Source organism: Phalacrocorax aristotelis, chromosome 7 (assembly GCF_949628215.1).
Source record: "Phalacrocorax aristotelis chromosome 7, bGulAri2.1, whole genome shotgun sequence".
NCBI classification, from domain to species: domain Eukaryota; kingdom Metazoa; phylum Chordata; class Aves; order Suliformes; family Phalacrocoracidae; genus Phalacrocorax; species Phalacrocorax aristotelis.
Window position 1 is genome coordinate 19,733,081 of NC_134282.1, and position 14,285 is coordinate 19,747,365.

The window sequence follows — 14,285 nt, forward strand, 5'->3', positions numbered from 1 at the left end:
CGCCACACAAGGACACAGCACATAGAACCAACGAACTTCCTTAGGCCACTCTCAGGGATATAAACTTGACAGTGTTAATTCGAGCAGAGGTCAGTCTGATTGTCCAAACAGTCCTTTCGTTTTAAGGAGCTACTCCACCACCACGTACAGCTAGAATCAGCTGTACATTTGCTCTGTCAGAAATTCCCTCAGCACCAACAAAGCTGACTAAGCGTGGACTGGAAGACTTATTCTGGAAATTACACTATGCATTTCAGAGAGCAGCTCGACCCTCAAGCTGATACGACACATTGCAGGCAATTTACACATTGGGTATTATACAGCAGCAATTTAAGCAGCCAGAACCTGAACAAAACCAGTGATCCAAGTTCCAAGAAGAAAAATAAACAATAGAAGTTTAAAAAAGGGCAAAAAAATTCCTGTAGTAGCAATACGAGGAACATTATTTGATGTAACAAAGTCCTCAAAACCTCTGCAGTTTGTGAAAAATCAGAACAATAATTATCAAGAACTTCTTTACATTGTGATCCAGGCAATTGTTGAAAATATACTCATTATGTGACATATCTACCACTAAACTCATTCCTTCCTGATCTTTCAGTTTCTCCATTACCCTTGGTAAGGCAACCAACATGGAAGTGGTTTGTTCACGTGCCTCAAAACTGAGGCCTCATCTATGGTGAAGAGGATTTACTTGTAACACTAGTGATACTCCCCGTTTCCTCTGGAGACAAAGATCACACCAGTCTTACAGGGTGAATACAAATCAGCTCCTGAAATGGAGCAACCTAATAAAAAGCCTTGTCATGGTTATAGCTTATTCTAGTCAAGAAGCTGATTATAAACACCCTGTCAAAAGGAGTAGTTTTTGCTTATTTAAGTTTCATATAACAGAAATTCTGCGGCAATTGCCAAATCAGTAAGTCATTTTAGTGACAGAAAAAGAAGTGACCTTTACAGATTTTTATAATTTACACTGATGAAAGTCTACATTTTAGTAACTCTCCTCAGAAATTACTAAGATTTCCTTCACTGAAAAAACCTGTTCAGGATCTACACAGGAGCCACAACAGTAATGTGTTACCACTGCTTTTTTGCTTAGAAAACCTAAAAGCAACACAGAGGTGATTTTCTCTACATCTAAATTTATATTCACATATAATCAAACAGATAAAGCATTTTTGACCAAGCTAGAAAGAAAAAGGAATATGCCAATAGATAATTTCTTTCCTTGACACATCAGCTCTTGCCTAACCTCTGTGGTCAGTTAGTCAGAATTACTTTATCAAAATATTTTGAGGGGAGACAATGGACATATTAAGTCCCTTCCCAGTTTTGTGGAAGGGATGTGGAAAGGTTTGATAAATACTCTTACTATCCCAGTCTCATAACAGACAGTAATTAATAACTACCTCTCAAAATGCTAGGATGCATCTACACAGAATTCAAGTTAGAGAAGTAAAATAACTGTAAATATTTATAGCTATATCACTGTACTGGTTAAGGTGAGGGGTGTCAGTTTAAAAAAATAAAAATACATAGAATACGTCAGAACAACAGTGGACTTCAGATTAAGCCTTAGTTAGAGTTTTAACTTCAGAGATTTAACTACTTTAATTAGCGTCAGGGGTTTGGGATTTTTTTTTTCTTGATTGCAATACTTACACTTGTATCATCCTAAAACTGTGTAATTACACCAGAAGAGCATCCTCCTTCATTTATCTCAAAAATTTTGTAATACAATTAAAATGAAACAACCAATGCTTCCCTGACTCAGCTTCAGAAGCACGAAGCACAAAGGCTTTTACAAGTTTAGCGTTCCTTAGTTTGTGTTGCTTCAAGGGAAAATTTGTTTGCAGTTTGTAGGAGTAAGAAAGGAGAGGATGCATACTTTCTAATGAAATCTGTTTCAAATAATGCTGGTTAAATACATAAACAATTCAGAAATATACACTTACTAGTACTAGTGTTAACTCTTGTCAAGACATCAAATCTCTTTAAATTAACAAAATGCAGCTCCAGGAAGAACATTGCTGCACTATTTCAGGTAGCTAAACCAACGCAGGTATTATTAAATACATTTTATAAACGCCTGAATTATTTAACTCAGTATTTACATAAACATAAGAAAGCTTACCAAATATCGTTGAGGTACTTTTGTCAGTGCCTCTCCTTTGATACAGGTGCAAGTTATTTTTAAGTTTTGAATTTTTTTTTACCATTTTAACAGGTGAATAAAGGGATATAGTTCTGGTCAGGTTTTTTTTTTAAATGTCAGTTGATTATTTATATGATCTGTAAAAAATAATGCTGAAGGGAAATTGAGTAAATAAATATTAATGCAGTTAATATGCAGTGCATATTAAAGCGTCACTGCATTTAAAATTTATTAGCTGCAGTTTACTGATAAGACAGGCGTATCTGGGTTTTGGACCTCGGGAACCACCGCTGTCACATCCCTTCCGACTTCCATGTGACACTGTCTACTCTTTCAGGCGCGGCTTCCTCCTACCGCCTCACAAGCATTTGCAAGACCAAAGTCCTACAGAAACGGGGAAACGCTAAGAGATGGTGAAGTGTGAAATAGTCGGTATTTTTGCGACTTCTGAAACTCGCTTGATTTCCATAAACCTCGCTCCGCTTGCGTCGGCTGGGGACAAGCTACGCCCGGCGGGGAACACCTCGCTAGAAGCCAGCTCCGGGGAGGATGACGGCTTCGGGGGAGCCTGCCCCAGATCAGGCGCCTCGGAAGCGCTCTGGTTTCGATGCACCGGGCAGCCGCCAGCCACAGAGGGCGGCGGCCCGCCGCACACGACACCGCGGCCCGGGCGGGCCCCTCACCTCGCCTCACGGCCGGTCCCGCCCTGCGCCGGGGACGAGCGGCCGCCCCGCGCCGAGGCCCTCACACCACAACACAGTACAGCGCCCCGCCGCCAGCCCGAGCCCTGCCGGCCCGCAGCGGGCCCAGCCGGGGCGGGACAAGGGAGCGGGGGGCGCCACGCCCGCCGGGCGGAAGCGGCAGAGCGCCGGGGACCAGGCTGCGGCGGCGGAGGCAGCCGCCGCTGCTGCTGCTGCGGCTGCCGCCGCCGCCTCTCCCCCTCCCTCCCCCCGTCCCTGTCCCCACGGCGGCACACGCGCCCCCTGCCCCGCCTCAGCACTCACGCTCTCCAGCGCGCACAGCAGCCGCCCAGGCCCTCCCTCCGTCGCACCACGTGACCCGCCCGCCACTCAGCGGCGGTTCCTTTAGCACTGGCCGCGCATGCGCCGTGAGGCGGCCGGGCCGCGGCCTGCAGGAGGGGCGCGAGGGGGCCTAAGGGAGGGTAGCGGCTGTGTCTTCGGCGACGCTGGGAGGGTGGCGGCGGGCGCTGGCAGCGGCCTTAAAATTGACACAGAGTAGCCGGGCCGGGCCGGGCCGAGCCGAGCCGAGCCGATATAAGGCCCCCAGCCAGTCGTGCAGCCACATGTTCTGCCATGGCTGCTTGGAAGGGTTCCCCCGGCGACCTGAGGCCGTTACTGAGGAGCAGGCGACTATCTCCTCTTAGCTTTGTACAGCCCGCTGTAGGCCGTGGAGGGGTGTTGAGGCAAATACAGCTTAGCGGAGATAAGAGAGTGTGAAGAGCGGGAGAGGAGCGTGCCTGCTCCTAAGCAAAACCCCTGAACGGGTAGGTTCTGGTGAAATACCGGCTCCAGGTGATAAAAGGCACCCAACTTCCCAGTTGGAAGGCTTTGAATTGTGTTTATTCTTATAACATCTGGTTATAATACTGGTTGCTGGGACTACTTTACCATTAAAAGGAATAATTAGGTTCCCTTTGAAAATGTTTTACTGCACTTGCAAAACAGTAACTAGTTTTCTAAGTTTAGTAGTTTGCTTTTTTTCCAGCGTTAAAGGCAATTAGATGAATAAGTGAGTTTCGCTTGCGTAGAGCGCTACACACTGGTGTTAAGTATTCTTGCCCAAATTTGATGCAGATACCTAGGCGAGGAGCTTTGTTATTAATATTCAGTAGGGAATACATTGAGCAAATTATAAATGCCTAAAATAATAGGTTATGCTAGAAATGTTGGCAAGCTGATGGTGCAGATATGTGCCTAGAAACAAATAATGCAAAATGTATAGCCAAAACTACACGCAAATGGCCCTATTTTGCCATAATTTATGTGGCACTTTGGTTTCATAGAACATTTTGGCAATTCATACAAGCATGTAATAGAATTTATAAGAAAATTGTATTCTGCCCTTCCAAAACCAGCACACAGCTCAGCGGACTGGCAGGCATGAAAGGGGTGGAATTCCTAGAAATAGGGTGGAGATCAAGTTAAAGGAGCAGACTTTGCCAAAACAAGCAACTTCAGCATAGTCTCCTCTTCCAAGAATGAACAGAAGCCAAAAGAGGAGGGCAGATTTCAGTGTGTGCCACCATTTAGACATTTTATCTTAAGCTCCTTAGTTTTGGCACATTTAGATCTGTTACCTCAATTAGTGCTAATAATAATTCATAGAAATCACAGGATGTGGGAGTTATAAATGCCTAGACTAATAGTTTTTCTAACATACACCAGGTTTTCTATAATTGGCACCATCTTCTGTAATACTGTGCTCCATTTTCATACAATCAGATTTTCAGTCCATAATTCTTAATGATGCAGTATTAATTGCCTGAGTACAGGTCTAGATCTTATTACAAGATGTACAAGTCCTGAGACTGTGGTTCACTTCTGGGACCTAAAAGATCTGGATTTCATTCCTAGTTCACTTCCTGGGTCAAACTGAGCAATCATTTATTAATATACTGTCTTTCCAGGTCCTTGCAGGAGGCAGAGATAATAGAAGTCACAGGAACGTGGGAGGCTACGTAAACGAATGATGTGTTGAGATGCTATGATTAATGGGCCACATATGTAGATAGATTTTAAAAACCCCACTGTTCTTGTACCTTTTACCCAAGTGCGGGATTTGATATCCATTAAGTTCTTAAAATTATTTTTTTTCTTGTTCTACACAAATCTTGCTAAAACCCCCAGATCTTCTGAATTACTTTATGCTTACATAAATAGCCGGTTAGGAAAAAAACCCGAACAAACAACAAAACACCTGCTGTCCTCTTTCTTTAATCTCACACCACCGTTTACCTCATGGATTTCTTTTACCTCTTTGAATGTTCATTTTTCTTACCAATAAAATTCAATAAAATGCAAGCTACTGTTCATGAACTACAACTTTTTTTAATGGAAAAATTCAAATGTTTATGAAATTTATTTCTTTAGTCTTGCTCATACATGTCCCGTATGTCCAATTACCCAGCTTTCCTCAACATGAAAGATGTTCTTTAGTGAGAATAGCAGTTTAGTTCAGCTGAAGAGCTGGCACATCAAAATTTAGTTGAGTTCAGGTAAGGCAATATTCCTTTCCATTTAAGTGACTATCAACAGTGTAAGTTCTGTTTCCTAGATATGGCTGGCCTGATCAAAAAGAGAATTCAATACTTGGAAAGAAAATAAGGAAGAAATAAACAAAAACATCATTCTCATAACCCGTGTACAGTTAGCACAGGAGTGACGCATATGGTTAGCGCTGCTTACGCCTTACTGCTGACTATATAATCCAGGTAAATACTTATAATACAGCTATTATCAGTGTAAACATACAGCTTAGTCATATGTTGACCCATAATGGAAAAGTGACATTGAGATCTTTCCTTTGCTTAATAGCATAAGGTTTAAACAGGTTTTAGGAGCAGTAGAGCAGGTCTCTGAATACTCATTTTTCTGAGATTTATACTGAGGCTTTTCAACATTAAATAATTGGGAAGGAACATCCTGCTATGGAATGCATGGATGCAAATTAAATCCATATCTGAAGGATATTTTTTAAATTAATGCTGGGAATCTGATAGGAGCATATTTGAAACACTGTTTATGTTAATCTTGGAGGAACTAGTTAGGACTAGCCTGCAATTGTAAGAAGAATGTCAAAGTGTAGTTATAGTAAAGGAACCGTAACTTTCCTAGACTGTCAGTACGTGACAGTGTTTATAAGTAGCAGAAGGAGAGAGAAGCAGTAACCCAGAATTTGATACATGGAATATGATGAGTCTGACAGAAAATTAACAAAATACAGATGATTAAAGGATCGGTTTAAACATGTTACTGGTTTGTATACAGCTATTGTACCACTGCTACCATTCTCCATCTGAAAACAACATAATGCTTGGGAAACCGTGGAGGCAAGCCGTCCTAAGAGATACCTACAGAAATGTAATCTGATAACAAATATTCTATATGAATTCAGGACTTACTCTTTTGGAGTCTTTGATCTGACATTAACTTTTTCTTTCTTATGTAGCCCACCCATACTAACTTTTCCATAGCTGGAGGGGTACTTTCTCCAGTTCAGCTGCCAACATCACCAACACTATAACTCTGTAGTACAGTATGGACAAATGGAGTGAAAAATGTAGACACTTTCTCTCCAGCTTATAGAGATAAAAAGGAATATATCCTGGAGGTTCTTGAACTGCTCATATCATCTGCCGGAAGGAATAGAAGAAACATCTGGTGGAAAGTAAAAGAGCGTATTGGTCTCAACGTGGGCCGGAAGGAACGGACTAACATCAAAAACGTTTCATAACACTTACAGCCTTTGATCATCTAGTCACCTCCTGCTTATCCAGATACTTCCACATTGCTTTGAAAGACTTCAGTTAAACCAAAGCATTTTCATCCTCAAAAGCCTAAGCTGTTGTGTGTGACCAGAAGAGAACAGAGTAAACCGAAAGGCGATGTTAAGGGAATGAATGTGTGAAGTATGCCAAGAAGATGGTACCAGGCAATCTCTCTAAGCAACTAAAGGGCTTTCTAAAAAATATAGCAAAATCAAAGAAGATATAATTTGAGATCACTGGTGAAAAACTGTAATGGAAAAGGTTATGACCTCCTGTCATTGATTAAATCGATTTAAAAATAGGTATATGCAAACATTTATCGTCATTTTGCTTGAACCGCAGCAATGTTAAATAATCAGTACTAGAACAGTTTGAAAGTTATTAACCATAATGATACTATAGGCAGAAAATATTCTGTTGAATACAGTCCTTTTTTTCAGTGGCAACATAATTTACATCTCATCATTCACAGTTTATACAAATCATGAAGTATATTCTGCTGCTGGCAGAGAATTTTTGTTAATACTGTAGCTGTGAAAATTCTGTGATTATTTCCCATTTCTATAAAGCATTCACAAAGTGTTTTCCTTTATGGAAACATGGGTTTGGATCCAAATTTTTATGAAATTTTAACTGCTTTATAGCAAGGGTGTATCAGTAATCTAGTGATATCTTTGTGTGCTCCATTGGCCTGCAGGATGCCAGGACAGTGGAAGCAATGTGCTCCCTCAGGGAGCAGGTTCCCAGCTCTGAAAGTTAGGCTAATCCAGAGGCAATACTAGAGGGCTTTGTCTGGCACTCCTTGTAAAGAAGGATTTGTCAAAGATAGTAAAGGAACTTCTCCAGAAATTACATTAAGCCCCTTTCTGGAATTATTTTCTTGACCTGTATTTTCTCAAGGATATATGAGCAGAATTCAGGTTTTTGTCTTTTTATGCTAACCTTGGCTTTACAAAGTATATGCTCACCAACCCAACTTACATCCCCTGGAGAAAGGTTGAAAGGCACAGACAGGGGTAGGGAAGCATTTGGAAATGGGGCTGGTACCAGTGGAAGACTAGTCCTAAAATTTTACTTCATGATTCAGTCTTTTTATATCTGGTTTCATACAATGAAAGAAGCTGTATTTCCCTTGGAAGTTTGAATCCCAGAAGTATTGAGGAGGCATAGTATGTCATAATATTCATAATATTGAAATGGGAGTTGATTAGGTTTTTGTTGTTTTTAACTTAATGGGCTTTCTAAAGCGATCTTTAACATTTTAGGTTTTATTTAACAAAACTAAGCCTAACAAAGGCAGCTGTCATGGCCCAGAGTGCACTGATAGGCCTTAACTGCCCTCACCAGCCTCATCTGAATCCCCCTACCCACAGCCCCTGCCTGTGGGCCCAGAGCCCCATTTAAGGTCAGCCCCAGGCCTTTGTTCTTGTCTTGTGTGGGGCTGTAACAGCATTGGTCTCTAGCTGTACTATAGCCTTGCCTGGGCTATGGGCCCTGCTAAGCTGGGCCTGGCCTGCAAGCTGATGGCTCAGTCTGGTTGTTGTGGCACTGTGTAGGAGCCTGACTTCCTAGCTTTGCTTCTGACCTGCCCATCACCATGGGCTGCCTTGAGGTCTGGGCTGTTGGTTGAACCCAGCTGCTGCTCCTAGACCTGCCCCTTGCTCAGGTAACTTGGAGCTGGGCCCCCTCCACACAGGTTGTTCTAGAGTAAGAAAGGGGCAAGCGTGATATTCAAGGCAGTGAATCTGAAAGTGGCAATTTAAAATTGGTAAGTTCTATTGAAGCATTACTTTATTTTTCTTCATTATTGTTTCTGTTTATAAAACATTCTGTAGAAATTACAAACCTGCTGTAGAAAGGAGAAAAGTAAATGAAACTCAATCTGTCTTTAAAAAGCATTTAAGCATTTTTAGCATAGAAAATAATGCATGAACTATAATTGAATTAAGTAAAGCTACTTAATATCACCAAACCTGGGAGTCTGTATTTTGTAGTTGGGTGTTATTTAGGTTCAGATCAGGAGAAGCTTCACTCTAACCTGGCAAATCAGAATTTTTCTGGCAAATGTATTTTATTTCATCAGCTAGTATAGATGGGAAATATAGACAAGCTTTCAGGTGCACAAGGCTTTATTCAGAACTGAAATAGAAACAGTGGACTTCAAAGTTAAGTGAAAACTGAGCGCGATTTTTGATTAGAGCATACTGGAAGTTGCACATAGCAGTTGGGTGGAAATAACTGGTGAGTCTGCTGGGGATGGTGCTTTTCCTTGTGAATGTGTAGGAAATAAGCATCAGCCTTTAGCTTGGTTTCAAATAGCAAGTTTCACCCATTTTTGTGGTAGTGCTAGTGTAGCCATAACAGTCTTTTTAAGACAAAGACAGAATTGTGTAGACAGATACAGTACCTCTTGTTGGTGGCATCAACAGATATAGATGGAAGCCCTCCTTCAGACCTGAGATAGCAGTGGGAGATGCCTCCATGTTGTACTTCTGTGACTGCCTCTTGTGACATGCAGCAGAAATGGTCTGTAATGGTGCAATGTGCAAACAGCTGCAACAGGTTGCTGTCCTACCACTCTAGTTTATTTTCCACTGTGCTAAAGATGATTGCCTGTCAATCCTCTGCTGGTAGAGCTTCCTAATCTTCTTTAATCAAAATCACAAGGTTAGGGGCTTGGGATCAGATTGGGGCTGCCTCCAGGGGCTGGGTGGGGTTGGAGCAGGCAAGATTCACATCATCCTCTACATATGCTCAGAGGATGCAGTACAGCTCTCAGCTAGAACAAGTAATACAGCCCTGGGGCTGTCCTGTCCCACAGGCCGTCTCCACAGCAAGAATCTCACACTTCAAAGGCCAATGCTGGAACAAAGCAGGGGTCAGGGCAGAAGGCTTGCAATTGGCATGGAATGAGTACTGACAAGGGCATAAAGATAGTGCTCTGCCATCTGCATGGGTGTTTATGCAAACTTTCTAGGACTTGGTTCAGGTTTCTGGGGATCTTCCAGCTTTCTAGGTAGAAGGGCAAGTTTTTCAGCCATTAGTGAGATGAACCCTCCCATTTCCCAGAGTCAAAGAATTCCCATGGAGATTGCCCTGGGGACCTCTTCCTCCCCTCCTAAAGACTTGGGAGAGCATATTTGCAGCTTTTTCTTTCAGCAGCTGAATAATAAATATTTCTGCTACCTGTCACATTTATTTCAATTATTCATTTTGTGTTTTAATTTTGATCTGTGTCCAGTAGGCTTGAGAAATATATTTAATTACTTTCCTTGTTCTCTTTACTGGCTTTCCATCTGTAAAATAATGGTCTCTGGCAGCCTTTTGGCTTTTGGCATCGCAGAGTACCAAGATCAGTTACAACAAGGTGACTCAGCGTTCTGCGCAGCCGCTCGTGAAGATTTCAGCCAGGCCTTCGCTTGATTAATGAGCATTGGCCTATACTCAAGATAAATTCATGCTGGAATTTGTCCAAGGGCTACAGAGTGGGCACTCCAGGGAATTTAATGGAAGAAGTCTGTACTTGGAATGACTTTTCTTTGAGATCTGTTTATTTAATGATTGCTTGCTTGAAGGTAATACCACTGATAAGGAGGAAAAGCCAGTCAAAAATATAAAGAGAAGTACATTCATTAGATGGCTTTTTTCCTCCTGTTTGTGTATTAAAGCCAGTTTTCTCTTGGAGGAAAGATTAGATGGCAGACCCTATACTGGGCCAAGTCGCTGAGGTAGGTAGGAGCTCACATGATGTTAGCTTGCATGCGCACAGTGCCTTTCAGCAGCAGCGTTTGTGCAATCAGGGACTTGGCAGTGAGCAGTATTGCCCCTCCTGCCCCTGCCAGAGTTGCTTTCCTCAGTGATGACTGGTATATCCATGTTGATATTGATCACCAACCATATATATGAGCATGTTTTTAGTTAATTTCCTGAAAAAAATGAATGTGTGGCAGTTTTACCAACATGCTGGCCTCTCCTAGTAACTTCTGAATCAATCTACCTGTTTGTCTCATCTGCCTGAAGAGTGGGTTGCTCCTAGGCTGCAGGTCCACCACCTCCTGCAGCTGCCACTTGTGGTCAGTATTTTTGGTGAGGGTAGCTGCTCTGTGCTATGTGATGGGAATGGCCAAGGGTGGGTGTGCACACAAATTCCGGAGCTGAGCTCATGTACTGGAGACATGGCGAAAGATACCAAGTTTGTCTAAAAGACCTGCCTGGCAGTGACTGTTTTTAGCCATGCCCTTTCGGCAGCTGCGGGGCTGTGCACTAGTGGATTGGTGAGTAAGCTCACACACATTTACCTGCCTGTACCACGTGGTGTTTCTTTTCCAGAAAGCAGGTCAAACAGAAGTAGGAGACTTTAGAGAGACTTGAAACCATTGGATTGGAAATGGGAAGCAGGGAAGAAGAAGAATAAACCAGCAGTATGCAAGGAACATGTGGGGGAACTGTGACAGTATGATGATTGAACCTGATCTTCAGAACAGGATATTAGGGCTATTTTTTCTGCTATTCATGACTTCTACATTTAGATAAGGAGTTGAATACCTGTTTTGATGCAGCAGTGGGGTGGTGGTGTTGCAATACTTAGCAAAAAACCTACCAACTGTATAATCTATGCAGTATTTTATTTCTGTTGGTCTATCAGAGAAGTGTTTCTCTGAAAGAATCATATGTGATTCTGCAAATCCCAGGTTCATTTTCAGGAGAAGAAATAAATGGATGTGTGTGCAAAAAGTCAATAGACTGAAATGAAGAAAGCAACAGAAGATAAAACACAATCTGTGTGTTTTTAGAGTATCTGTCAATCTAAAATAATAATAAATAAGTAAACAGAACCTTTTTAATTCATGCAAGTTAATCCCTTTCAGGGCTGAATTAACTAAAGCATATCCCTATGAAATAGCCTTCATTATATAAATCAGCGTGCTGATGGATTACTGAATTTGCAGCCAAAAAACTGCACCACCATAGTTGTGAAGTTTCCTGATCATCTAATAAATTGATAACTTTGAAGCGTAGTTGTGACAATTTAAATGTCATCACTATTAAACAAGTTGCCAAAATGCAAACAACCATCCTAAGTCATTAAAATGTAATTATAAAGGACAGCTGGGTCTACTATCAATCTGGGCTGTGGGGACTCATAATGGGGAAAAATATGAAACTTTCACACAGACAAAATGAGATTGCTGTATGTGCCAACGAGAGCCTGCATGGGAAGCAAGTAAAACATGTATTTTGTGCATACACAGTTACTGATGCTTATAGAAGACTTGTGTTACTGAGATGGACATAGGAGTCAGTGAGACAGCATGACATCCAGCAAATGTCTTCATCTTCTCTCTACCATATATGAAGAGTCCTTTTGCTTATTAAATGGGGAGGCTTTGACTGGGTGGCAGTTACTGTCTAGCAGAAATGACTATGAAGTGGGACTAAATTTGCTGTATTGTTGAATGGCAGCACAGGCGTTGTAAGCCCTGTTTTGAGAAAGAGGTGGACTTCAGGTGATAATGAAGGTCTGCTTTTTGGCTGAGAGTGATAGAGAAAAGTGACTATCAGGCTTTGCAGGCATGGACCTGTTATGTTTATGAAAGTTGTGTTTAGTTATATTAATAACTACGTTATTGAACTTTCTTTATGTTTATTATTTGCTTGATACTTCCTGGATACTTTGAAATGACCGTGATGCAGGTGACAAGCCCAGTCCCTGCTCAGGACTTGCAAGTCCTGCCTTGGATGGTGTAGCTCTGAAGTCACATTGGTTTCAGTGACATCCCAGTAGGTTCTGTCTGTTATTCAGTGATGGAGCATGTAGTTGATTAGATTTACTGCTATTTACAGTGGAAATGGTGGAACAAGCTAGAACTGTGATAATGCTTCATTATAATAGTAACCCCAAAAGGCCCCACAGTCTTCTGGTGTATTATTTATATGTGTTATGGAGCTACAACAGCTGCTAGCTTCCATAATTAAGGCCCATTTTCCCTAAATGCGGCAAGAAAGGTGAAATAAGTGGGAATTGCTGATAATTGGTAAAATTCTAAAAGAGATGTGTTATGTATCCTAATGCATATAATAAATCAAACATTGGATAGCTACTTTTTGAGGCTTTTACAAATCTAAATAGATAAAAGAAATATGTACGAATGCTAGCATATTATTTGAAATAGTGAGTCTTTTTTGTGTGTACGTCAGCCCGTAGCACATAATTCTCAAAAAAACCCAATCAAGTATTTTGCAAACCAGTTCCAAGGTGATCAGTTAGATCAGTGTTCCTAAAATATTTAGGTATCAAATTCTCCATGTATCTTTTTCTACTATGAAGTAAATCCTTGTGGTGCCTTAGGGCATTCATTGTGCTGAAAAACTTGTTCATTTATTCCCACTAAGAGATGTGTGCTATTGCATGTGAGTGTTCACAAACCATTAATTTCCTTCCTTTTGTATACTTGGTAATGATATAACTTGGTGTACTAGTATAATTATCTACCTTTCACTTTCGTAAATTCTAATTTTTGTTTGTTTTGTTATGAGAATCGGTTGGTATGGAGCTTGGAGAGCCATTTAAGATTATGAACTGTTTCTAATGAACAGATTGTTTTCTGATGCAAATGGAAAGCCAAGTTGAAAGAGATTTTTCTTTTTTTATGCAGAAGGATACAGCCTCTCAACAGACTTTGTCCTTATTTTTTGGCAGATTTGGACTGCCCTACTCAAAGGCGTAAACAAGCCTCAGCCTATCAAAAACAGAAATGGGACACTAACCTGCCAAATACAGGGAAATGAATAAATGGAAGAACAATAAAAGCCAGTAAAGTAGGAAATCTCATGCAGTGTGAATGATTTCTCATATAGCCTAAGCAAAATTTTCTGCTGTTTGTTTCACACAGCTACACTAAGGATGAATAAATTTCTGTCACCAATGCTATCATGAAAAGCATGCAAATTCCAGAGATCACACTGGCTAATGGATGGAATGGCTATTTTGAAAGGAAAAATAAGCTTTCCTATAATTTCCATTCATGTCCTCCCAATGTGACATGACAATTTACTGCAGGTTTAGGAAATTAAAATAAAATGTTAGTTTTCAAGGTGCACTGAAGTGGTTTTGAAATTAACTTAGCAAAGGTGAAGCTACATGATGTTGCTCACTGCACAGTGAGAGTCAGCAAGATGACATTGTAAAATATCCTTAGTAATAGTCAGTTAGAAAGTCTGCAGGGGATAAGGTCAAAGAAAGGTTAGCAGCTGACATCAAATCAGAAGCCAGATGTGCTGACCCTTAATCATAGGCTTTTGCAGGCTTTTTTGGACTGCAATTCAGCATAACATTATTGAATTCACCTTTAGATTAAGCTGGTCTGCTTTGACATATACAAACCCATATGCAAGTTAATGGCTGTGTCATCCACTTAATTATGCAAGCTATGATAACAGATCAGTGAGGTGACCTCTGCAAGCACTAGTTTTCAAGGTCCTTAACCATTTCCATTTTCAATGAACAGAAAGTGGCATTCCCCATCTAGGTCATGTTGGATCATTAGTTTTGTGTATACACATTAAACCTGGGAATAGTAACATGCAGACATGTTTTTCCTTTTTTCTTGCAAGATTACT

The 14,285-nt window shown here is 41.1% G+C and overlaps 1 protein-coding gene across 4 annotated transcripts in view; it reads right to left on the bottom strand.

Moving 5' to 3' along the window:
- RHBDD1 (rhomboid domain containing 1) overlaps positions 1-3,251 on the bottom strand; it is a 199,644-nt gene extending 196,393 nt beyond the window's left edge. For 3 of the 4 annotated variants that reach the window (XR_012661539.1, XR_012661538.1, XM_075099195.1), the window contains exon 1: positions 3,163-3,219. The gene's annotated coding sequence lies outside the window, so the exon portion shown is untranslated. Of the gene's footprint in view, positions 1-3,162 lie in introns of all 4 variants that reach the window. The other variant, XM_075099196.1, reaches the window with a different exon arrangement.
- Between the last annotated feature and the right edge of the window lie 11,034 nt (positions 3,252-14,285).